Below are 24,725 nucleotides of genomic sequence, written 5' to 3' on the forward strand. Positions count from 1 at the left end.
GAGATCTACTTGCCTCTTGCTCTGAAGTGCTGGCATTAAAAGCAATGTACTACCATACCCAGCGTAATATTTTCTTAACTGATTTTACTGACTATGAACACAACAACCAATATAAGTTTCAAGTTCATCCAAGAATAAACTGAAACCCAGTATTCCTGCATTAAGACCATTTCCTGAACACTGACATCTATGCACTATTACGTTAAATTATTTATTTATTATTAATATTATTATTTTGTGAATTATGATGTGGGGCTGGGGGGAGGCATATGCATGCTATGGTGTGGATGTGGAGACCAGAGAACAACTCTGTAGAACTGGTTATCTCCTATATTTATATGGGTTCTAGGAATTAAACTCAGGTTGTCAAGCATTTGTGGCAAGTACTCTATCCACTGAGCCATCTCAATGTCACCAATAAATAAATAATAAATAAATAAATAAATGAAGACAATCAACAGTTTTACCCAGCTATGACATTTATGAACCACATAGGCAACCAGAATGGCATGATTACCCTTTGGGTGCAGTACTGCCATGGTATGCATATCTCTAATTAGACTTAAGACCCACTCAACAAGAGGCACACCATGCCTGGTACTGGAGAGCTAGCTAACTATTCAGTACTAGTGAAATCCTGGTTACTGGAGGAAAATCGACAATCATAATTTTACTAAACTAACATATTTCCTAACCATAATCCATTACGCATTTGTCCTTATACCAAGAGATAAGAGTAGTCTTTAACCCTGACCAAGGAAACCTCTCTTTGTAACAGCCAGAGACCATTAAAGAAAACTACAACCAATAAAAATGCAGAGTTGCAAAGTCCTGTTCTGACCTACATCCACAATACAACTGCAGCTCCACCCAAGGCTCAGTGATCATTTCAGAAGAGGGATTAAGTTTGCTGTGAGTTTGAGTCTCTTCTATTAATATCAGAAGCTACACATATAAAGTCTCACCAACATGACCACACAAATGTGAAGGAGCAAGACACCAATGGACATGCCAAACTGAATAGGGAAAGCCCATGAGGCCTCAACCCAATATAAAGAACTATAAGCAACTGAGGAAAGGGCACAGCAATTAGTTGTCCAGTGCCAAACGTTCAGCCTTGAAAAAATATATACAAGTAATATATGAATTCAACAGGCTATATTCAGAAAGACATATAATATATATTATACACAATATAATATACGTTTTATATGACATATAAAAATACACACACACACACACACACACACGTATACACACACGTGGATCTGAGTTTGAGGCCAGCCTGTTCTACAGAGCAAGTTCCATGATAGCCAGAGCTACACAGAGAAACCCTGCCTCAATAAACCAAAATAAATAGAAGAATAAATAAAATAAAAATAAATTTAAGAGAAATTTAAATTATTATTATTGTGCATGTGTGTCTATTATATATGAGTGCTGGTGGACACATACCACATGCAGTGTACAGATGTCAAGGACAACTTTGAGGAGTAGGTTCTCTCCTTCTACCATGGATTCCAGGGATCAAACTACAGTTATTGAACTTGCACAGTAAGCACTTTTACCCACTGAATAATCTTGCTTGACCCAAACAAAGAATTACTTTAAAGGATAATTGTATAAAAGTAAAACTCTTGATTTCACTTTACGTGTGTTGGGGAGGGTATTTTAGTCAGAATTCCAGGTTACGGTCCATCATAGCAAAGAAGCCACAGCAGCAGGGCCTTTAGAAAAACGGGCATAGTATATCTGCAGACAGAAGAGAGTCACAGATATGTCCATGCTTTCACTCAGCTCGCACTAAGCATTATACTCTTGCAAAGTTCAGGATCCCTATAGTAGGGAATGACGATGCCCACATTGAGATCTAATCTTCAATAACATAATCAAAATAATCTTGCACAGACAGGTCAAGTTAATCTAGACAATTATTCGTTGAGACTCTCCAGATCATATAAATCTTTTGCCTTTCATTTTATTTTAGAACTATATTCTGTTTTGAAAAGTATCTTCAGGGCTGGCGAGATGGCTCAGTGGTAAAGGTACATTCAGCATATAAGCCTGGAGACCCGTGTTTGATCCCTGAAATCCATGTAAAGGCAGAAGAAAACTGACTCCAGAAAGTTTTCTTGTGAAAACCAACACACATGTGTAACATGAAGGGGCCAGGCCTGCTTGTTTGGGTTTCTGTCCCGCCTGGTACCCCACAACTGTTTAGCTCCAAAGAAAAATCACACATAGATCTCGATAAGTTATAAAGCTGATTGGCCCATTAGCTCTAGACTCTCACTGGCTAACTCTCACATCTTGACTAACCCATTTTTCTGATCTATGTTTGCCATGTGGCTCAGTACCTTTTCTCAGTGAGGCAGATCACATCCTGCTGCTTCTGGGCAGGAATAGGAGGAATCAACTTCCTCCTTCCCAGAATTCTCCTGTTCTCATTACATCATTTCTACTTCCTGTCTGCTTTTCCCACCTATATTTCCTGCCTGGCCAATCAGCGTTTATTTATAACATGATTGACAGAATACAGACAATTCTCCCACATCGCACATGCATCATAAATGCATGCATACATAACAATAAATTAATTTTGTAAAATGTCAAAGTAAAAAGAAAAACATTTTGATCGGATTGGCAACTCTGCTTCATCCTCTCAAACTTACACAAAGGTACTTAGGTAACATGGGAATCAAATCTTCTCATTCTGTTTTAATAATACTGGATATTAATTATTCCCATCACAATTTTGGTTTGTTTGACAGTGCAGGGCATGGTGTGTAAAGTCAACAAAATACCACAATCAAATCAGTCAACGTAATTTAATGCACATTCATGGCATGACTTTGGGGAGGCTTTATCTAGCCAAACACATTTTCTTCTAACACATTCAATTTTTGAGGGCTATACCATCTTAACCACATCTTTTCTCCCATTACATTAATCTTGTTCATAGGACAGTCCATAAAGAAAAAGGATTGTTCTCTACACCACCTACAGTTCAGAGCTCTGACAGGTACAGAATATGATCTGTCCATTCCAAGTACTGAGCTATGATCAAATAAGCATGGGAGTCCAGAGTGAGTTATCTGGTGTCTTTCTTCTCTGCAAGTCTTGCTACTCAGGTGTGCAATAGATGACATCTTACTACTGCCAATTATTACTGACAGCCAAAGAAACCCACCCAAACTCTGAAACCTGAGCCAGTGAAAAAAAGAAAATGACTGTCCAACCTCGCCCAGACAAGATAGGACAGTCCTTCTAAAACCCTGCTTCATAGAAAAGTCTGTCAGTTATTCTAGATGTGTAGGTCAAAGGTGGACACTCCAAATGTTGCAGAGAACTATGGGTGACTGTCCAGGCAGTCAGCTGTTTCTGTCATTTCTTACATTCTTTGGAAGTTGCTTGTTCGCACTTCCTGCTTACTTAGTTAATATTATTTCCTTCTAGGGTCTCTGAGGTAGCTGAAGACTAGATAGTTATAGTTATTTCCTTGTTTACATGACTCAGGAAAGAAATTCACTAAAGCAATATAAAGTATACAAGGTTGAGAAATATCAAAATATAGTTTTATATGGTAATACAAGTTGTGGTAGAAAATAAATTAGGTATAATTCTTTGGATTTACCAAGATCAGATAGATAATAGAGTAATTTCTCTGAATTTGTCAAATACAAATGGAGAAGACATTGTTGATGTACTTATTGCCTGTATATAGTTATTTTACTTAATGTATATAGTTTTTATTAGTTATAGCATTTTTTATGTTAGACAAAAGGAAAATATAGTGATATTTATTTATGTTTTAACAAATAAAGCTTTCCTGAAAACCAGAGGGCAAAACTAAGCCACTAGAGGTCAGGCAGTGGTGGCACAGGATTTAGAAGACAGAAGCAAACGGATCTTTGTGAGTTCAAGCCCACCCTGCACTACACAAGATCAATGCAGAAACAGATCCACGTGGTGGTGAAGCACACATTTAATCTCAGTACTAGGGAGTCATATGTCTTTAATTCTAGCACTAGAGGGGAATATAAGAGGGAGAAAGACAGAGGCTTAGGACTTAGTATGCAGTTGCCCAGTCTTGGTAGAGGTAAGACTTCTTCAATGGCTTGAATGTTTTTGCTCTTCTTCCCTTCAGCTTGAACCCCAATATCTATCTCTGGGTTTTTTGAGATACAAGTATGTACTCTGAAGAATTAAAGTAGCGCTGACTGATTCTTTTTCATATATAAAAGTTTTGGTTTGTGATTCCTTTAAGATTCCCTTTCAAGATAAGTAATAAAGCAATTGACCCTTTCTGCATAACAGCAAAATACAACTTGCTAGTAAAAGACATGACTGAGAAGAATAGCTTCCTTGCCTACATGGTTAATCTATAATAAGGTGCTAGAGTATGTGGGTTCTTAGGGAAATTTGTTTCTCACCTGTAATATGTAAAGTGTTTTATCACGTAATAAATATGAAAAAGATGTTGTTTTTTTTACTTGTATTCATTCACTTGAAAAACAGAATAAAACCTCATTCTAAATTTTATAGTTCCTGAAAGATTCTGCTAGGGTATATAAGCTGTAAGGGAAAGAAGAATATTTAAGAATTAAATAAATTAAGTTAAAATGGGCTAGAAGGAAAATACCAATGAGAGAGTTAGAAGGAAAACATCAAGAATGTAGGAACTAGAAGGAAAACATCAAGAATAAAGATAGGTTAGAAAGAATGCATCAACAATGAAGAGTAGAAATTCACTGGGAAAATAAAGAAGAGAGAATGCAAAAGAAGAATAAAGGCTTTCCTTTATTCTATAGAGGTTTCTGCAGAAAACCATCAAGAAAGTATGTGAGTGGTATTTTTTTTCCCTAACCCCCTTGGATAGAAAAGTCTAGTATGCAGTGACACCATGGATTTCCCTTTGAGTCCTGTGCTGCCTGGAGGCTGGTTGCCTAGACAGTGATAATCTTGTTTATAAGAGTTAGATTTATTTAAAAACGTTAGTGCTTTCTAAAGAAGTACTGATACCGTAAGGCATGTTAGTGCACACCTTTAGTCCCAGTCCTTGAGAGGAAGAGGTAGGTGGATCTCCACATTCAAGACCAGCCTGGCATAAAGAATAAGTTTCGGAAAGATCAAGGCTATACATAGAGAAACCCTGTCTTGGGGGGAAAAAACGTACTGAAAGAAGGAAGGGAGACAGGGACAAAAGAAGGGATGGAAAGAAGAAAAGTAGGGAGGGAGGGAGGATAGATCTCACCTAGTTCAGGTTATTTTCCAAATTACTTTGCAGCCAAGGATAAACAATGAACTTTTGGCTCCCTTGTCTGTCCCTCTCACGTGTTAGGATCACAGACATGTGACACCATGCCTGGTTTACATGGTTGTGAGGATCAAACCCAGGGCTTCAGCAAGCTGTACAAGGACTTTACTGTTACATGAATTATTAACTGGTCTTAGTAATAAAAACCTGGAATCAGATATTAGGGGGTTAAAAGCTAAAAGATCAGAGAAGCAGAGCAGTCAGCCATTGGTTGTTCTTACGTCTATGAGATCCTCAGACTGAACGGGGTATTCTGTCTCTACAAGTCCTCAGCATTAATGCTGTCGCTATGAAACTTCGGACTAAATTCAGAGCTCCTGTCTCCTCCTGCCTTATATTCCTCTCTCGGCCTAGCCACATCACTTCCAGTCTCTGCATCCCTAATGCTGGGATTAAAGGTGTTAGCAGCCGCCACCACCACTTGGCTCTCTTTCCTTTTTAGATTGATTCAATCTGGTGTAGCCCTGAGCAATCTTAAACTCAAAGAGATCCGTCTGTCTCTGCCTCTCAAGTACTGGAATTAAAGTTGTGTGCCACCACTGCCTGGCCTCTATGGCTAACTAGTGTGCTAGCTCCACACCCTCATCTTCAGGCAAGTGTTATTTGTTAAAGCACAAGCCAAATATCACCACACTTGACCTACCTAGCTACATTTCCAGCTCAAGGCAGTGTTTTCTTGATCCATAAATGATATATTATTGACAATTCTAAATCTATACATATTTAAGTGTTCACACCAAGCATCTTCCTGCAACCAAGTTTGTCATGTTACATAAATTTTAAAATGGTTCAGAAATTCTGTCTTTAGCTGGGCGGTGGTGGCGCACGCCTTTAATCCCAGCACTCGGGAGGCAGAGGCAGGCGGATCTCTGTGAGTTCGAGACCAGCCTGGTCTACAAGAGCTAGTTCCAGGACAGGCTCCAAAACCACAGAGAAACCCTGTCTCGAAAAACCAAAAAAAAAAAAAAAAAGAAAAAAAAAAGAAAAAAAAAGAAATTCTGTCTTTATGAAAAGACAGAAAAGTCATTGTTAGCAAAAGTCACATAGAGTGAAGTAAACTATAACAACTGAGAGAACCCAGGACACAAAAGAACTGTGTGGTTCTATTTTTGCCAAGTCTCCATAGAAGCAAGGTTCCAGGAATTAGGTAGTGAGTTCTTGGGGAACGAAGAAACAATTAGATGAGTACAGTGGTTTCCTAGAGTTCCCATGATGCTTCCCTTCTATTGTGAGCACTGATTAGGTGGGTATGTTCCCTACATAAAAATTTAGTCAGCTTATGATTTGATTTTTGTTCTTTCTGCACCAATGCTGCACTGACAGAAAATAAAAACTACTAGCAAAAACCCCATCTCATCTCTGAAGAAAATTAAAAGGAAAGTGTAATAAGGGAACAAAAAGAAGATGTAAAGAATATAGAGACCCAGTCATCTAGATAAGAAACAAAGGGGTCACAGTTCATGTCTGTCATGTCACAAGCCTAAAGGATGCAAGGGAAAGAGCTGCATTATAGCTGGCAGTCCAGGGTTGAAGAGGAGGTCATTCCAACAGGAGGCAGTAGAAGGCCTGAGGCAATGTTATAAATCATACAAACCCCAAGGGACATTCTACAATCCATCACAAACGGCTTTCATAATTTACAACTTCCCAAAGGTGATAGCATTCTCTTCACCAAAATCATGACCAATTTAGCAAGCTGAATTCTTGAATCTGTATGCAAAATAAATTCCTACCATTTTTATAATTGGGATAGTTAACAATTCTGACTGGTTAGAAACTAACAATCTAACAAATCCTCTGTGGTCACAATAAGCAGGCAATTCTTGGTCATCAGATGACAGCTTACATCCATCAACACCAAACCTGCCTCTTCCCACCACTTTTCTTTTCCCTCCATGCCATTAGCTCATTCATTCAGTTCTACAGTGTCAAGACTTTAAATCACTAATGTAGTTCAGGAAGCGTATACAAGAAAAAACAGGCTTTTATAAAGAACACATTGTTTATTTCTGAACCAGAGGGATTACTAATCCACTTGTCACATAAGGATATTCTTTTATATGGATTCTTACTAGAATGAAAGAGTAGAATGGAGAAACAATCAACTCACCAAATGCCTAGCCAAGCCTACTGTCAGCACCCTCTAGAACTACAGACCAATTCAACTAGTTTCACAATTTGTTAGATTGCTTCATTGAACAAAGTTTCTTATTTCTATCTAGAAAAAAAAAAACAGCCAGAACTCTTATTTTTGTAAGGAGAAAGTACCAGTACCAGTACCAGTAGCTAACAGCTTTAGATATAAGTCACTTAGCAGTAACTAAAAAAACAGTCATTCACATTTTATTCTCATCTACATAATAGAGCAAGTAAGATAAAATAAAATCTTTAAAAACCTTTCAACTTTTCCTTAAATTATATTAACACTACACCAAGTAAGAAGCCAAAACAAGAGCTGTGTGACCCAAGTGGCTTCAAGAGTTTTGCCACAGGTCCCTCACTTCACGTGGACCTTTATCCAAATGTCAGCACCTGTGCAGAAGAGGGGCAGAAGATTCTGAGAGTCGGGATCGGGAGAACTTGATGAAAACAGTGTCTTCTGGACATGACAGGACCACTGCACTCACAGACCCACAGCTACTATGTCAGTCAGCAGAACAGCTGTGTGAGATCCAGTCCAAAACAGCTAGTCCAGATGCTAGCATCAAGTAGGGCATGGCTTATGAGCGGCTTTCCACATGCCGAGAAGCTACTGAGAGCTGATGACTTCTGAGGGAGGGGAGTCAGTGTTTCTTAAGGGTGTGGCTCTGGCAATCAACCATGCTCTAGTGGATGGCCCCGCATACATTAGTGGGATGGGCAACACAAACTGGACTTGACTGGATATTAAAAAAGGACATCAAGTTGGGAGGAGGCAGGGAGTTGGGGAGTGAGTCTAAAAAATTAGGGGGAAGAGTCAGCATGAATCTGATCAAAATGTAGTATTCATAAAATTCTAGAAGAATTAATAAAAAATATTCCATTAAAAACCTGTAACCACCCAAAGTAACCTGGCTCCGTGCGACCCACAGCCTGATCCAGTTCAAGTATCGTGTCACAAGATACTGAACAGAAAAACACTAGTTGTCATCTTCATGAACAACCTCAAACAGACTACTTAACTTCTCTGTGCTTTAGTTTCTTAAACTGCAAACAAGGATATGTTAACAACAAGTATCTTTATGATAGAGGGTCCTAAAAGATCCATATGAAGATTAAATGAGAACATCTGGGACACAGTATGCGATCTCTTAAGTGTTGGCCTTTATCAGTCACTGGGAGTCATGGACTGTTTGCAAACAGGGAAGAATATAACTTTATTCCAGAAATTTCCTCCTAATTAATTTTACCACCTGAACCCTAACATCAAGTCCTCCCTAAATGGCTAACCTTATAACTTTAGAGAAATTATAAATACTGTGAGGCTTCTCTTGTTTCTTGGTGAACTGTTTTAATTTCAGGGAACTTTCAGTGCTTAAAGTTAAAATGTAGACTAACGGCCACTTCTAAATGGAGCTAGCTGCTGGACAATGTATACTTCTACAGACATCCTTCCTATACTTCTCAATAAAACCACAGAAAAGCTGCTGTAACCTTATCAAACACTGTCTCTAGCTGACTCCACACTGTTTCCTGAATTGTAAGACTAAGAAAACAGAAATGTTCTCTGAACATTTAACCAATTTAACATTGAACAGTTAACCAAGCACAAAAACCGGGGCGTTTCGAATAGAGAGGAACTGGAAACAATGGTTCACCACATTTCTCAGGTGCTCTGTCCAATTTATACTAAAGCCCAGTGCCAAGCCATTCTAACATTTTAATCTTATAGTGGATCTAAGTTTTTTAAACTTGAAGGATGAAACAACATTAGCCATGGGATTTAGGAATCAGGATGATACCTGGTTCCAGGATAAAAATTCAATATTCTCTACGACCCAGAAGCAAGGATAAATAGGCATACTGGGGCTGGCTCAGTAGACAAGAGCACTTGCTGCACAGCTGTGAGAACCTGAGTTCAGATATCCAGAAGCCACATTAAAAAAGTTGGGTATGATCAGGTATATATACTTGTAACACCAGCAGTATAGGGAGGCATCAAAATAGGAGAATTGCCAGGGTTGCAAGCTCCAAGTTCAGTAAGAGACCATGTCTTGAGGTAAGAAAGTGGAGAGTAACAGACATCCATCTTCTTCTGGTCTACACATGCACACACGCACAGGTGAACACAACTGCACAGGCATATATCACAACCTCAAGTAAATAAATGAAGTTTCTGCCTGACCCAAGGCAATAATGCATAGAATCTATACTCAAAAATCTAAGCTATTGGCTGGAGACACAAGTCAGTTGATAGAGTGCTGGCTCAACCCTTAGCACCACACAAAGCAAGGACGATGGCTCCTATCTGAGAATTCAGCACTTGGATGGTGGAGGCAGGGAGATCAAGAGCTCAAGGTCAATCACTTTGACACAGTGAGCGAAAGACTAGCCTGGGCTACACAATACCCTGACTCAAATCAAAAAACAAGACTGTTTTCTAAGCCTTAAAGAAAACACAGCGGAACAAACTGAACTTTTACGACTGACTGCCCTCTGCTGGTCAACAAGCAGAAGTTTTGAAGTTATAGGTCTCTGACTCACACTCAATATCCTTACATATGGCACAAGCAGTCTGACATGTCAGTCTCTGCCAAAAATTTTGTCATTCCTAAGTGTGTTTCAAAAGAAGTAAAGCGACTTCAGTGACACTGAATCACAGGGTATGAACTCTAATTGCAGTTCTGAAATTATGTCAGCTACAAAGGAAATATACTGACCCTTATCTTTACCTCAGGCCCCACTGTTCAATTTTCTAAAAAAGCTTCCAGTAAATGTACTACACATATCCTACATTCAACATACATTGAACCGTTATTCTCTCCCTTCTTCCTCTCCATTTTATTCCAAGGACTACAAATGTATGTACAAAAATGCCCCAATCCAGAAACCTGGACGAGACCATCAGCCTTTCCTTCTACTATGATCTACCTGCCACTCTTACCAATCCTACTTACTTCTTTCAATACTTTTTCTTTTATTACCTACTATTTGAAAAACTAATAATTTTAAAGTCTATCAATTGTGTTACTACTGCTTACCCTGCAGTGTGAATGACTGTTCTAAAACAATAATCTAGCAATATGGTTTACCTGCTTAAAATGCTCTAATGACTAAAAATCTTCAGGACCAAAATCAAACACACAAAGACAGGATATAAATAGTCATTTACAACCACAATAAAGTCAGTCTTGTCTCTCATTTCTTTATTGCTATCACAAACTACTGATCATAGAAGAAGTAACTTCTCCTTTTTTGTTAATGGCAAACAGTATGCTTTCTTCATGAAAGGACATTCTATAGTCCAGCAACTGTATTCTCAAGTCCCAACACTGAAATGTTTACGGCTTCAAGTCAGGTATGTCCCCCAATGCCTACAAGCACCAGCTAGTCCCAGTTCTAGACTAGATGCACTCCCGTGTACTTTCTTGGTGTTCTTCTAAAACTTCATGCCTGCTGTGCAATTATCTCTAACCCATCATTCACTGTACTTTAGAGGATGTCTGTGACCTATGAAGACTTTTACAGTCATGGAGAAAGGATCTGATCAGTATGTGTAGGTTGATTCCTGTGCAGAATCCAGTATCACACAATAATGTAACTGGTATGAATGAACAGTAAGATTGAGCTAATAACAATCATTGGCCCTTCTGAGTCAAAACAGTGTTGCCAGTCTTAGCTTTAAGCCAAATAAATCTGGGAGGAAAATGTAAATTTCTTGATTGGTATATTTGTAAAGTATTATCTAGTCCTCTAAAAAGTTTTTTATCTATTCACTCTCACCAAGCTACTATCAGGTAGAATTTATTCAAAACAATGGTCTTTTTTTAAAAAGTTTTCCCCCTCCAACATTCTCAAAATAGTGAGAAGACATTTCAGCAGCTGGCCAAGTAATAAAACACCTAAGAATATCAAATGGCTAATTCCTTGAGTTCTTTATATATTTTGGGTATTAGCCCTCTGTTATATGTGTGTTTTGTGAAAATCTTCTTCCATTCTATGGGCTGCTACTTTAGCTTTTGACAGTGTCCTCTGAATTACAGAAGCTTTTCAGTTTTATGCGGTCCCATTTCTTAATTGTCGATCTTAGTGTCGTGCTCCTGCTACAGAAACCTATAGAATGGGAAATGATCTTCACCAAGCCCAAAATCGACAGAAGGCTGATCTCTAAAATATATAAAGAACTAAAGAAACTAGATACCAAAAACTCAAATAACCCAATTAAAAAAATGGGATACAGACATAAACAAAGATTACTCAGCAGAGTAATCTCAAATGGCCAAGAATCATGTAAATGTAAATCAAAACAACTCTGAGATTCCATCTTATACCTTTCACAATGGCTAGGATCAAAAACTCAAGTGTTGGTTCATCATGAAGAGGATATGGAGCAAGGGGAACGTGTCTCTACTGCCGGTGGGAGTGCAAACTTGTACAGTCACTTTGGAAGTCAGTGTGGCCGTTTCTCAGAAAACTGAGGATCAATCTACCTCAAGACCCAGCTATACCATTCTTTAGTATATGTTCAAAGGATGCTCCACCATACCACAAGAATTCTTGCATAATTATGTTCATAGCAGCATCACTCAAAATAGCCAGATATCTAGATGTCCCTCAATGGAAGAATGGATAAAGAAAATGTACATTTACACAATGGAGTATTACTCAGCTGTTAAAAGCAATGGCATCTTGAAATTTGCAGGCAAATGAATAGAACTAGAAAAGATCATCTTGAGGGAGGTAATGCAGACCCATTAAGAAAAGGAGAAACATGCTACAATCCACAGATTCAGAAAGCTAAGTAACAAAGAGGGCTAGGAGGTGGGAGGGAGAGGTGTTTTCCAAGAATCTCACTGTGAAGGGAAAAGAGAATGGGACGTTGCCAATGGGTGGGGGGAGGGCCTGGATAGGGAATAGGTATGATAGGAAGGGTCAGGTGAGGGTGGGGAGGATGTAGGGAGAGATAAAGGGAATTGGACGGCATGTCTGGAATGAGCTAGAAACCTAGTGCAATGGAAACTCCCAAGAATCTATGAGAGTGACCCTAGCTAAGACTCCTAGCAATGGGGGATATGGAGCCTGAACTGGCCATCTTCTGTAACCAGGCAAGACTTCTAGGGAAGGGATTGGGACCCAACCACAAACCCTTCAACCTACAATTTTTCCTGCCTACAAGATGTGCTGGGATAAGATGGTGCAGAAATTGTGAGACTGATCAACTAACGATGGGCCCAGCTGGAGAATCATACCCGAGAAGGGAGCTCATCCCTGAAAATCAGGACCCAGAGGCAGGAGAGCCCAGAGACATAGGATAGAACTAAACAGTGATGACAAAAACCAAACAAAACCCCCTGATATTCTCATTGATTGGTACCTAGCCCAATTGTTATCAGAGAGGCTTCACCCAGCAATTGATGGAAACAGATGTAGAGACCAACAGCCAAACAATTTTTGGGGGGACTCCTGCAGAAGAGGGTGAGGAAGGTTGTAGGAACCAGAGGACTCAAAAACACCAAAAGAAAACCCATAGAACCAATTAACCTGGGCTCATAGGGGCTCACAGAGACCGAACTGACAACCAAGGAGTCTGGAAAGGACTGACCTAGGTCCTCTTCATGTATGTTCGAGTTGTGTAGTTTGATCCTCTTATGAAACACCTAACAGCAAGAGCAGGTAGGGGCTGTCTCTGACTTTGATAACCTGCTTTTGGAGCCCATTCCTCCTACTGAATTTCCTCATCTAGCCTTAACAGAAGAGAGGGGTGGGTGCCTAGTCTCACTGCAACTTAATATACCTTGGCTGGGTGATATCCATAGGAGGGGGGTTGTCCTCAAGTAAATGAAATGTGCACATGGCCAAACAGAAGCCAACTCTAAAAAGACATAACTTGACTGCCTCCTGTGGCCAAGGAGAAAAATACAACTTGGGACTTTTCTAAAGAGCATTTGAAAAGTAAGAAAACTCATATAAACTATATCTAGATTTGCTTTACATTTTGTTAAAAGTTCTTCAAAGGAGCCAGGCAGTAGTGGCACACTTTTAATCCCAGTACTTGGAATGCAGAGGCAGGCAGATCTCTGTGAGTCTGAGGCCAGCCGGGTCTATAAGAGCTAATTCTAGGCTAGGCCCAAAGCTACAGAAATTAAAGTAAAAGTAGGTGGGCATCATAGACGCCTATACCCCGTCTCTGAGAACTTTATGGAATAAGCATCTCCAGTCCAAAATAAACTAGTTAGAAGACAGAGGATTAGAGACATCCTACTGATAGTGGCAGGATTTATATGTTTCTAAACACTTATCCAAAGCAACCAAATAGATAGGCAAAGTTCAACAGATTTAAGGGGACTGAAATCATATACTATGTTCGCTGGCCACATGAAAACAAAACCAATGCAGAGATGTAACAACACATTTTCAAAGAGCTGGTATGTGAAAACTATCAAAAAGGAAATTAGAATTAATACTATAAGCAAATTACCCAACATATTGAAGTTTGTATAGGTGAAGCCAAAACAGAAAGATAATGAAAATTTATAGTAGAAACTCAAATGTTCAGTTAGTAGAATGCTTGCCTACCATGCACAAAGCTTTCGTTCAATTTCTCGTACCACAAAAACCTGGGTAGTGGTAGGTGTAGACAGCTTCTATTTCTACAACTCTCAGGAGATAGAGGCAGAAAGATCAGAAGTTCAATGTTATCCTTGACGATATGGTAAGTTTTAGGTCAGCCTGATCTACATGCTATTATGTCTAAAGAAAATGTTAATAAGTTCTAAATTAGCATTTAGAGAGATTAATTTTTTAAAAAAAGAGCCTTTATCTAAACTAACCAAGAAGAGATAAGAGAGGAGGAAAATTTATTAACATTGGGAATGAAAAAGAACAGACATTACCACAGACATTAAAAGAAATAATAAGATATGATGAATAATTTCCTATTAAAAAACTGAACAACTCGGACAAACATAGTCTCTCTGGCATAAAAAGTACAGTGGCAAAAACAGGAGATGCTTGCTGGCCAACTTTCATTCAGACTCAGAGAAGAGAGCAAAGAATGCGTGCTCAGCTAGCCTTTTCTCTTCTATGCAGTCTTAAATCCAGCCCACGGAAAACAACGGCCTAATTTAGAGGAGTCCTCCCACTTCGATTAATCAAATCTAGATAACCCGCACAGTTAGGCCCAGATATTTGCTTGTTGTTTCTAAATCCCATCAAGCTGACAATCTAGATTAATCATTGCAAGTATAAAAACTGTTTAAGAAACATGCTTTTACCAAGCAATATAAAGAGAAAATCCAATGCTGGATTTTCTCCACACAGAAATGCCTATAGACCTGGATTAAGAGATGTGAGCAGTAGCCTGAATGGTATCCAGTGTGAAATTTCCTACACCAAAGAAATCAGTCCATTACTCCTGTATTCAGCTTCAGTCAAGTTCACAAACATGGACAGAATGCAGTCAGAATGTCACACAAACGGCTGCTAGCTCAGTTCAAGAAAGAGTTCTTATTCCCTTCTAAAACCTCCAGGAGCTGTGCTCATGTTTAATATCTTTCTGCTACACTTTTTGTTCTTGTGTTCTCTCTCTCTGCCTTCTCCCTTCCTTTCCTTAGATGAGAGCAGTAAGTAGTAACCTTGTCACTGCACTCTGGCCTGAATACTATCCTGTCTTGAAACTTCCACACACACACACACACGGACTAAACCTAAGGCAGGCAAACACTATACGACAGTCATATGTCCAGCCCATTTTTTTTTCATTTTGGCACACTATTCAGTAAATTATCAGGATTGGCTTTGAACTTACTCTGTAGCACAAGCAGGCCTTGAAAGTACCGTCTTGTGCCTCATACTCTCAGAGAGCTGGGATTTAAAATATTCTTATCAGAAGCTTCAAACACTGGTACTTATGTGTAAGTGCAGTGAATGGCATAACAGACTTAAAGGAAACTAAAATGATGATGGATATAAATCAAGAAATCTACAATACTCATGGGCTTAAAAGCTAAGATGTCCATTGCTTACAAATTATCTCTAGATTCAATGTCAGCCTAAATGAGGAAAGAGTCCCACACAGGCTTTTTATAACACTGACGAGGTAAGTATAAAACTCATGTAAATGCATATAGTTCACATAAAAATACCTGGGATAGCTTTAAAAAAAAGTCAGAAAAATCTATATTTCCTGATTTCAAGTCAAATAATGAAGAAAAGCTGGAATATAGTAATAGATAAAGAAAAATCCACCTATAGAGACATTTGAGATAATCAACTAACAAATAAAGAAAGGTTTGATTGGTTCATAATTTTGGAGGGTCCAATCTATCATAAATTGAACTGGCTAATTTGGTACTATAGCAAAGCCATATGCCAGTAGTATGTGACGGAGCATAATCCTCTCAATTCATAGTCAGGGAGCAAGAGAACAAGGAGGGACAGGGGTCTCCAAGTCCCCTTCAAGCCACACCATTAATGACTATTAGGTCATTTCTACCCAAGGCTCCATCATCTTCCTAAAGTAGATAGACTCTGAAGATGATGGGTCTTCAGAAGATATTCAATCTATAGTTAATGTCAAATGATTTGTTTGCAAAGACTATACGGCAATGAAGAAAATGCAATGGGGTAAGTAGGGTATAGTTAAGCTACCTCTGTTTGAAGGAATACAAGCCACACCTAACACTAGACAAGAAAATAGCAAGACAAGTCAAAGATCTAAAAGAAAATAGGTCAACCATAAAGCTTTAAAAAAACAAACCTTAACATAGTAAAGTTTTATGAATATAGAACAAACCATTTTATTTTATTATATAAAATTATTATATATAAAAGCATGAACTAGATTTTGTAATAATTGCCCTCACTACTTCCAGGACAACAAAATCAAAGTATTCTTCAAAGGAGTATAAAGTAGTTAGTGTAGTAAGCTGGAAATCAGTAAGAACTCATTGGAAAGTTAACCATACAACTTTTTTTACAATGTAATCCTTTACATAAGAGAAATAAAAATATATCCACAAAATTGCTTTTATAAAGATGTCCATAGCCACTTTATCTGCACTATGCAAAATCTATAAACCAACCAACTAGTCAACATATAAGCAAATTATAGTCTTCATATCCTATATAGCTTCTCAGCACTGACAGTAATGTACTACTACAATGGTCAGTATAAATAAATCTCAAAAATATTATGCTAAATGAAACTACTCAGACATAAAAAGAAAGCACATTAACCCATGATTTTCAATTATACAAAATTCTAAAATAGGCAAAAAACTAAGTTATGGCAATAGACATTAAGGTATTGGAAGCTCAGTAGTCAATAGTTAAGACTACTTTTGCAGAGAATCTGAGTTCAGTTCCCAGTACTCACTCAAGGTGGCTTAAAACTGCTTGTAATTTCAGCTCCAGATGATTCCTTCTTCTGGCCTTAGAGGGCACCTGCACTCACATGTGAATGTACACACAAACATATGCATGCATGCATACATACATACATACAATTAGATAAAAAATAAATCTGATAAAAATAAAAACAGTGATTGCAAAGTGGGTTGAGTTTTGCAAAAAGAATGCATGGTTAAACTTTCGGGAAGGACATAAAAACACCTTAATATCTTGATTTTAAGAAATAACTATAATAAAACCCAGCACACTTTACTGTATATAAATTATGTCTCAAATCTAATAAATAAACTAAGTTCAGGCCAGGCGGTGGTGGCGCACGCCTTTAATCCCAGCACTTGGGAGGCAGAGGCAAGCGGATCTCTGTGAGTTCGAGGCCAGCCTGGTCTAGAAGGGCTAGTTCCAGGACAGGAACCAAAAAAGCTACGAAGAAACCCTGTCTCGAAAATCAGAAAAAAAAAAAAAAAAAATATATATATATATATATATATATATATATATATATAAATTCAGTTACCTTTTACCTTAATAGTCAGATTTCAAAAGTATTCTGTCAAGATGTGCCCAACAGAACATGGTGACTCAACTGTACAGTATGATGCCCTATAATATAAAAGTCTGAGAAGTTGGTGATGGTAGAATTTTACATTCACAGACACAAAAACAAACAAAAAACATGCTTACTCCAATACCTGCGCAGAAAATTTATAAACTAAGGTATGTGGAAGATGCTATAAAAATCCTAGAGTGTGGGCTGGGACTATAGCTCAGTTGACAGAAAGTTTGCCTAGCATACACAAAACTCTGGGTTTGATCCCTAGCACTGCATGAACTAGGGGTGGTGGTGTGCATCTGTAATCTCAGCACTCAAGAGGCAGGAGAACCCAAAATTCAAGAACATCCTCTAATATTATAGCAAGTTGGAGGCCAGGCTAAGCTAAACGAAACTTCTCTTTAAAAAAACAAACAAACAAAATCCAACCTAGAATATGGCTAACTCCTCCAAGTATTGAGAAATTTACCTACCTATTTCTGTTATTTAACAACAGAATTTTGGGTAGCTTTAAGTGGGTCAACTTGACCCCTCACACTGCTCAATGCTTAGTGGAACCCAGATATCAAATTCTAATAACATGTTTGAAGGCAGGAACAGTATTACAGTGACAAAATAATATTCAGAGTTGTAGTGTCAAAATGACATTCCACACATTTCCAAACACACCACAGGAGAAGGTAGTGCTCATAGTTAAGAATACTCTAGGCTAGTACTCTAACCAAAAGCACATGCAAGCAGCATTTAAAAAAAAGAATCCAATTAGTAGATTTAATCTATCTCATCATTCTAATTCTAAAATTGATTTAGCCAGCATTACCTGCTTAATCTCGAAGGGGAAGAAAATACATACTTTTATTTGCTATGTCTAAGACTGACTCAAGCAAATGAGGAATACTAGTTTTATTGACATTTCTAAATAGAGAAATTAGAGAAAACAAATAAAAAAGAAATTCCATTGGAAACCAAATTACTGAGTGAAATAATATATCTATAAGACTTTCTATTTCCATCCATTTGTATGCAAAATTCAAGAAGTCCTTGTTTTTTACTGCTGAGTAATACTCTAATATGTATATATTCCATACTTTCTTCATCCATTCTTCCGTTGAAGGGCATCTAGGTTGTTTCCAGGTTCTGGCTATTACAAACAATGCTGCCATGAACATAGTTGAGCATATACTTTTGTTGTATGATAGGGCCTCTCTTGGGTATATTCCCAAGAGTGGTATTGCTGGATCCAGGGGTAGGTTGATCCCGAATTTCCTGAGAAACCGAAACACTGCTTTCCAGAGTGGTTGCACAAGTTTGCATTCCCACCAGCAATGGGTGAGGGTACCCCTTTCTCCACAACCTCTCCAGCAAAGGCTATCATTGGTGTTTTTTATTTTAGCCATTCTGACAGGTGTAAGGTGGTATCTTAAAGTTGTCTTGATTTGCATTTCCCTGATCGCTAAGGAAGTTGAGCATGACCTTAAGTGTCTTTTGGCCATTTGAAGTTCTTCTGTTGAGAATTCTCTGTTCAGCTCAGTGCCCCATTTTATAATTGGGTTGATTAGCCTTTTACGGTCTAGTTTCTTGAGTTCTTTATATATTTTGGAGATCAAACCTTTGTCAGTTGCAGGGTTGGTGAAGATCTTCTCCCAGTCAGTGGGTTGTCTTTTTGTCTTAGTGACAGTGTCCTTTGCTTTACAGAAGCTTCTCAGCCTCAGGAAGTCCCATTTATTCAATGATGCCCTTAGTGTCTGTGCTGCTGGGGTTATACATAGGAAGTGGTCTCCTGTGCCCATGTGCTGTAGAGTACTTCCCACTTTCTCTTCTATCAGGTTCAGTGTGATCCTGAGTGAGGTAAGCCAGACCCAAAAAGAGGAACACGGGACGTACTCACTCATATTTGGTTTCTAGCCATAAATAAAGGACATTGAGCCTATAATTCATGTTCCTAGAGAAGCTAAATAAGGTGAATCCAAAGACAAACACATAGGCATCCTCAGGAATATTAACCTTCATCAGGCGATGAAAGGAGACAGAGACCCACACGGGAGCACCGGACAGAAATCTCAAGGTCCAAATCAGGAGCAGAAGGAGACGGAGCACGAGCAAGGAACTCAGGACCACGAGGGGTGCACCCACATACTAAGACAATGGGGATGTTCTATTGGGATCTCACCAAGGCCAGCTGGCCTAGGTCTGAAAAAGCATGGGATAAATCCGGACTAGCTGAACATAGCGGACAATGAGGAATACTGAGAATTCAAGAACAATTGCAGTGGGTTTTTGATCCTACTGCACGTACTGGCTTTGTGGGAGCCTAGGCAGTTTGAATGCTCACCTTACGAGACCTGGATAGAGGTGGGCAGTCCTTGGGCTTCCCACAGGTCAGGGAACCCTGATTGCTCTTCGAGCAGATGAGGGGGGGGGGGACTTGATCGGGGGAGGGGGAGGGAAATGGGAAGCGGTTGTGGGGACGAGGCAGAAATCCTTAATAAATAAATAAATTAAAAAAAATAAAAAAATAAAAAAAATAAAATACCATAATAATTTATAAACAAACAAAAAAAAGACTTTCTGAAGGACCCATGCATGTGTAGTACTGGCTCAAATATACAATGGCTCAAATACATGGTATTCCCAGATAGCAGTACATGGTGAACAATTAAAATCTCCTTGAATAACACATTCTAAACTAAACCAAGCATAAATTACCTTCTCTATGGTTCCTAGTTGGGTAGTACACCTTCAGGAAATTCTAGGAATCTTTAGGTGAAATGGGACCAAGCTGGAAAATTAGGTTGCTGAGGGGCCAGCCTTAAGTTGTAGTCTGCCCTAATTTTTACCCCAGTTTCTGCTTCCTGGTAGGCATCATTTAAAAAGCAGCCATTTATTATGGCACATGGACTAAGTCCTCTGCAGTGCCTACCCATTGTAAAGGACTCTAATCCTCTGAAAATGTGAGCAAAAATCTATTTTCCCCCTCTGTTTCTTTTGGGTATCCTTGTCACAGCAGTGAGAAAAGTAACACACACCACGTTCACTGACTAGCATCTTTAACAGTGTTAAGATGGCAATGTTAATTTAATTCTTATCAAAATATCACATTTTTGGATGAAAATGCCAATCTGATTCTAAAATATATGAAAATTTAAGAGATTCATCGTAGTCCAAACACTTCAGAGTAAAAAAAGAAAAGATAATAGATTGACATTTCTCAATTTCAAGGTTTACTATAAAAGTTACAGTAATGAAGTAATCAAATGCAGCATAAAGATGAATGGCGTAAAACCGACAGGCCAAAAGTAGCAAGGTTGTTGAGAACCTTCAATGGGAAAAAAACGGACTTTATAATACCGATGCCAGAAAACTAGATGCCAACGGCCAGGGAAACAGATCAATTCCTGCTCAGCTACGTCAGAGAAATTTCTTCCTGAAGCAGATGGGAACAAATAGAGACCCACAGCCAATGTGCAAAGTGAGAGACCTTGAACATTCAGTCCTAGGTGGAGTGTCTCTATCAAATCCCTCCCCTCAGGGATCAGGAAACCCTGAGAAGAGGAGGTGGGAACAGTGTTAAGACTCAGTGGGATGGAGGACACAAAGGAAACAAGGCCTTCTAAACACAGCAGGACAGAGGCATATATGAATTCATAGAGACTGTGGCAGCATGCTAGGGTCTGTACCAGAAGAGGTCCTAGCACTGAGAGGGGAAGTGAACACATATCCCAATCCTTAATCCAGAAGCTTGATAGTGAAATATTTTTCTGAGAAGTCTCACTGGTGCATCCACTCTTAGGAGCAGACCCAATACCCAGCAGGAGATGGCAAACACAAATGAACTCAATGGGTATTTTTAGAGGTTCTTGTTGGGTGATGCTGTGCCAGGGCCCTTTTTTTTTTTTTAACATATAAACCTTACAGGTCCTCTGCATATATTATGGTTTCTAGTATTGTGTTTTTTGGGATTCCTAGGTGTGTGTGAATGTGTGTATCTCTGTTTCTCTGGCTTTTTCTTCTGTTTGTTTTGTCCTATTTCAACTTGTTTGTCTTTATCTTATTTTACTATATCATTCTTTAGATGCCTGTTCAAATTCTGAGGAAAGACAAAAAGGGTGTGGACTGGATGGGAGGTGAGGTGGGAAGGAACTGGGAGGATTTGGAAGAAGAAAAACTATGATTAGAGTATACTATATGAAAAACCTTACTTTTAATAAAAGAAAGAGAAATGACTTTTTAAAATTATTGACTGATTGATTCATTGATTCATTCTGTTTATACGTGTGCGTATAAACACACCATGGCACTTGGATGGATGCTAGAGGACAACTCAGGGGGAATGAGTTTTCTTCTTTCACCAAGGTATTGGGTCCCAGGTATTGAACTCAGCTCATCAGGCATAACACACCAGCTGAACCATCTCCCTAGCTCAGAATAAATTTGATGTGATTTACAATAAGTCAAACAAATCAAAGACAGGGTAAATATAAGGGCTAGAATATATTAACCTTTAAGAAGTTAAACATAGATATAAGTCTTTGTAGAATTGCATTAGATTAGTTTCTTGGCTATGATCCTCAAAGCATAAACAATCAAAAATTAACACAAATAGATGAATGTTCAGTAAGCATATGAAAGACATACTTATCAGCTTTAGTCATGAGGGAAATGCAAAACAAACTCACAAGTGAGATACACTTCACACTCACTAGGATAGTTATGGTTTTTAAATACAGATGATAGTAAGTAGTGCCAAGGACTATCCTGCATTGTAAATAACATGTACAATCACCAGAAAACACATTTTGTCAGCTCCTCAAAATACCAAATATCAAGTTCCATTTGATTCTGAAAGTCTACTAGAGATATACCAAGAGAAAGAAAAACCAAGTACACATGAACTTGTATATGAACGTTCAGAACAACTTTCTTAGTCTCAAAAGTGCAAACAAATGTCTAAAAGCTGATGTAAGAACAAAGTGCTGTCTGTGCATTCACAAAATGGATTATCCAAACAAAACAGATACAACAGCTAGTATATTACATGTATAGACCATAAAAGCACAATAAGTAAAAGAAGCTGAACACGAAAGGATAACCATCACACAATTCTACTTACATGTGTGCCACTATAGCCAGTTCAAATGGACAAAATTTTAAGTAAAAGCCCCAAAGCTGCTGATTAGCTGCTAATAGCTGAACAGATCATGGCTATTGTTAGCTGTGACAAATATGCTCAAGGGTTAGAGTGATGATTACCTTAACTGTGTGGTGCAAATACTGACAATTACTGAGTTGTACACTTTAAAATTGTGAATCTGCCCCCACCCCAATCCATCAATGCCTGAGGGAAGTGGGAGAGCTGGCCCTGCCTGCCACCAGCCACATCACTCAGGAGAGCAGGCCCTGCACCTTGCGAGGGCAAGAGTCAACCTCATTGGTCGAGGTAAGGGTGATCCGGCCCTAAAGTTGTGAGCATTGTAGAGCTATCCCTATTGCCCATCTATCATGTGCCATCATGGGTTGTGGAGAGATGCCTCCCCCACTCCATTAACTTCTGAGGCTGGTGGGAAAGCTTGTCCTGAGGTCATAAGGTTGGGAGAGCAGTCCCTGCACCTCATCATTTCCAACTACTGCACAACTGGGCAGCACTGTAGAGTTGACCCTGAAGGTGTAGGTGTGGGACGAACAGACCCTGAGGACATGAAAGCAGGAGAACTGGTCCCACCCCTTGCTCATGACAGCAAGGGGTAAACTCACCAGGGCTATGTAGGAGAGTCCACACTAGTGGTGAGGACAAGAGAGAGCTAGGGGGCTAACCAACCCTGCAACTACCCAGGCCCAGCAACAGGGTTATGTGTTGGTCTACCCCAATATCCACCCCATCTGTGATCTGTTTGAACACATGATGGCACTGGTGCTGCAGGATCTCTATGACACAAGGCAACATGACAGACAACAGGATAACCAAGAGGAGTTCCAGTATTGATAATGTCACAGAAACCAAAGGCTTTGCAATGACTCTTTGCAATGAACACTTGCAAGTAATGTGATGTGGGATGCCCTTCTGTATGCTATGAATGTTTTTTTATTACCATTTGTTAATAAATAGGCCGCTTTGGTCTATGGCAGGGCAGTATACAGCTAGGTGGGAAATCCAAGCAGAGAGCGTGAGGGAGAAAGCAGGCCAAGTAGGAAAGATGCCAGTAGCTGCCAGAGGAGTAAGATGCCAGAGCATTAATGGTAAGTCAAGGGCACGTGGCAATACATAGATTAGAAATGGGTTAATTTATATGTAAGGACTAGCCAATAAGAAGTCAGAGCCTCCAGCCACCATATGGTGGCTTACAACTATCTGTAATAAGATCTGGTACCCTCATCTGGCCTGTAGGCATTTATGCAGGCAGAACACTGTATATATAATAAATAAACAAACAAAACAAAGAAGTCTGAGCCATCGGTCAAGCAATTATAATCAATTATAATCAATATTAAGCCTATGAGTGATTATTTATAAGTGGCTGCAGGGGCCAGCGGATGGGAAGAAACCAGTCCAGTGGGACCGGACTGGACAGAGAAAATCTTCTGGCTAGAATAAAATACAGATTAAAAACCCTTTTATCCATAAGGGTTTACGAATGACTCACTGTGTCACTATAGCTTCCATGATGATTAATTTTTCCCTTCTCTCTTTTTCTTTTCCTTTTTAGTCTTAAATTTTATTTTATTTTATTTTGTGGGGGAGGTTGCAAGGCCAGAGGATGAATACAAAAAGATAAAGAAATGAATGGGATAGGCATGCATGATGTGAAAGACACAAAGAATAAATAAAAAGAGGGAAATGGTGCCTTTACTGTTCATAAATAAGTATCAACAACCCCCTCAAATTAAAAATTTGGAGGTACTGCAAAGTCCAAACAAAAAATAAGCTGAAAACATTAATTGAAAAACCTGAACATCTAATTTGGGCAAGAAACAAAGGGAACTCAACTGTCATTTCAATTAAGGAAAGCCGCCTACAATCCTCTGACAATTAATGCTATTTGTTGTTAATTAGCACTTACCTATCATTTTGGAAAGTCCTCTAAAAGCTAATACTTAATACAGATAATCCTATATAACAAGCAATTTGTGCTTTTTAAAATCCCTAAGTGTGAGCCAAGTAGCTGTATGAGAGTATAAAACAGAGCATCAAGAAATACAACAATATAGTGAATTAAGTGAGAATGCTACAACATGAGTAGTGTTAGTCTAAATTACAGAAAAAGCACGCACATAAAAAGATAGATACAACATTTCAACAACTGCTTCTGGGAT

General features: G+C 38.8%; 1 protein-coding gene across 1 annotated transcript in view; it reads right to left on the reverse strand.

Annotated features, from left to right (window-relative positions):
• The window catches only part of LOC121443157 (transcription initiation factor TFIID subunit 4B-like), a 121,314-nt gene that overhangs the window by 5,288 nt on the left and 91,301 nt on the right, over positions 1-24,725 (reverse strand). The gene's annotated exons all lie outside the window — the stretch shown is intronic.

This window comes from Microtus oregoni, unplaced genomic scaffold (assembly GCF_018167655.1).
Source record: "Microtus oregoni isolate MIOR12 unplaced genomic scaffold, Mior012 000101F_ref0000407, whole genome shotgun sequence".
In the NCBI taxonomy this organism is placed as follows: Eukaryota; Metazoa; Chordata; class Mammalia; order Rodentia; family Cricetidae; genus Microtus; species Microtus oregoni.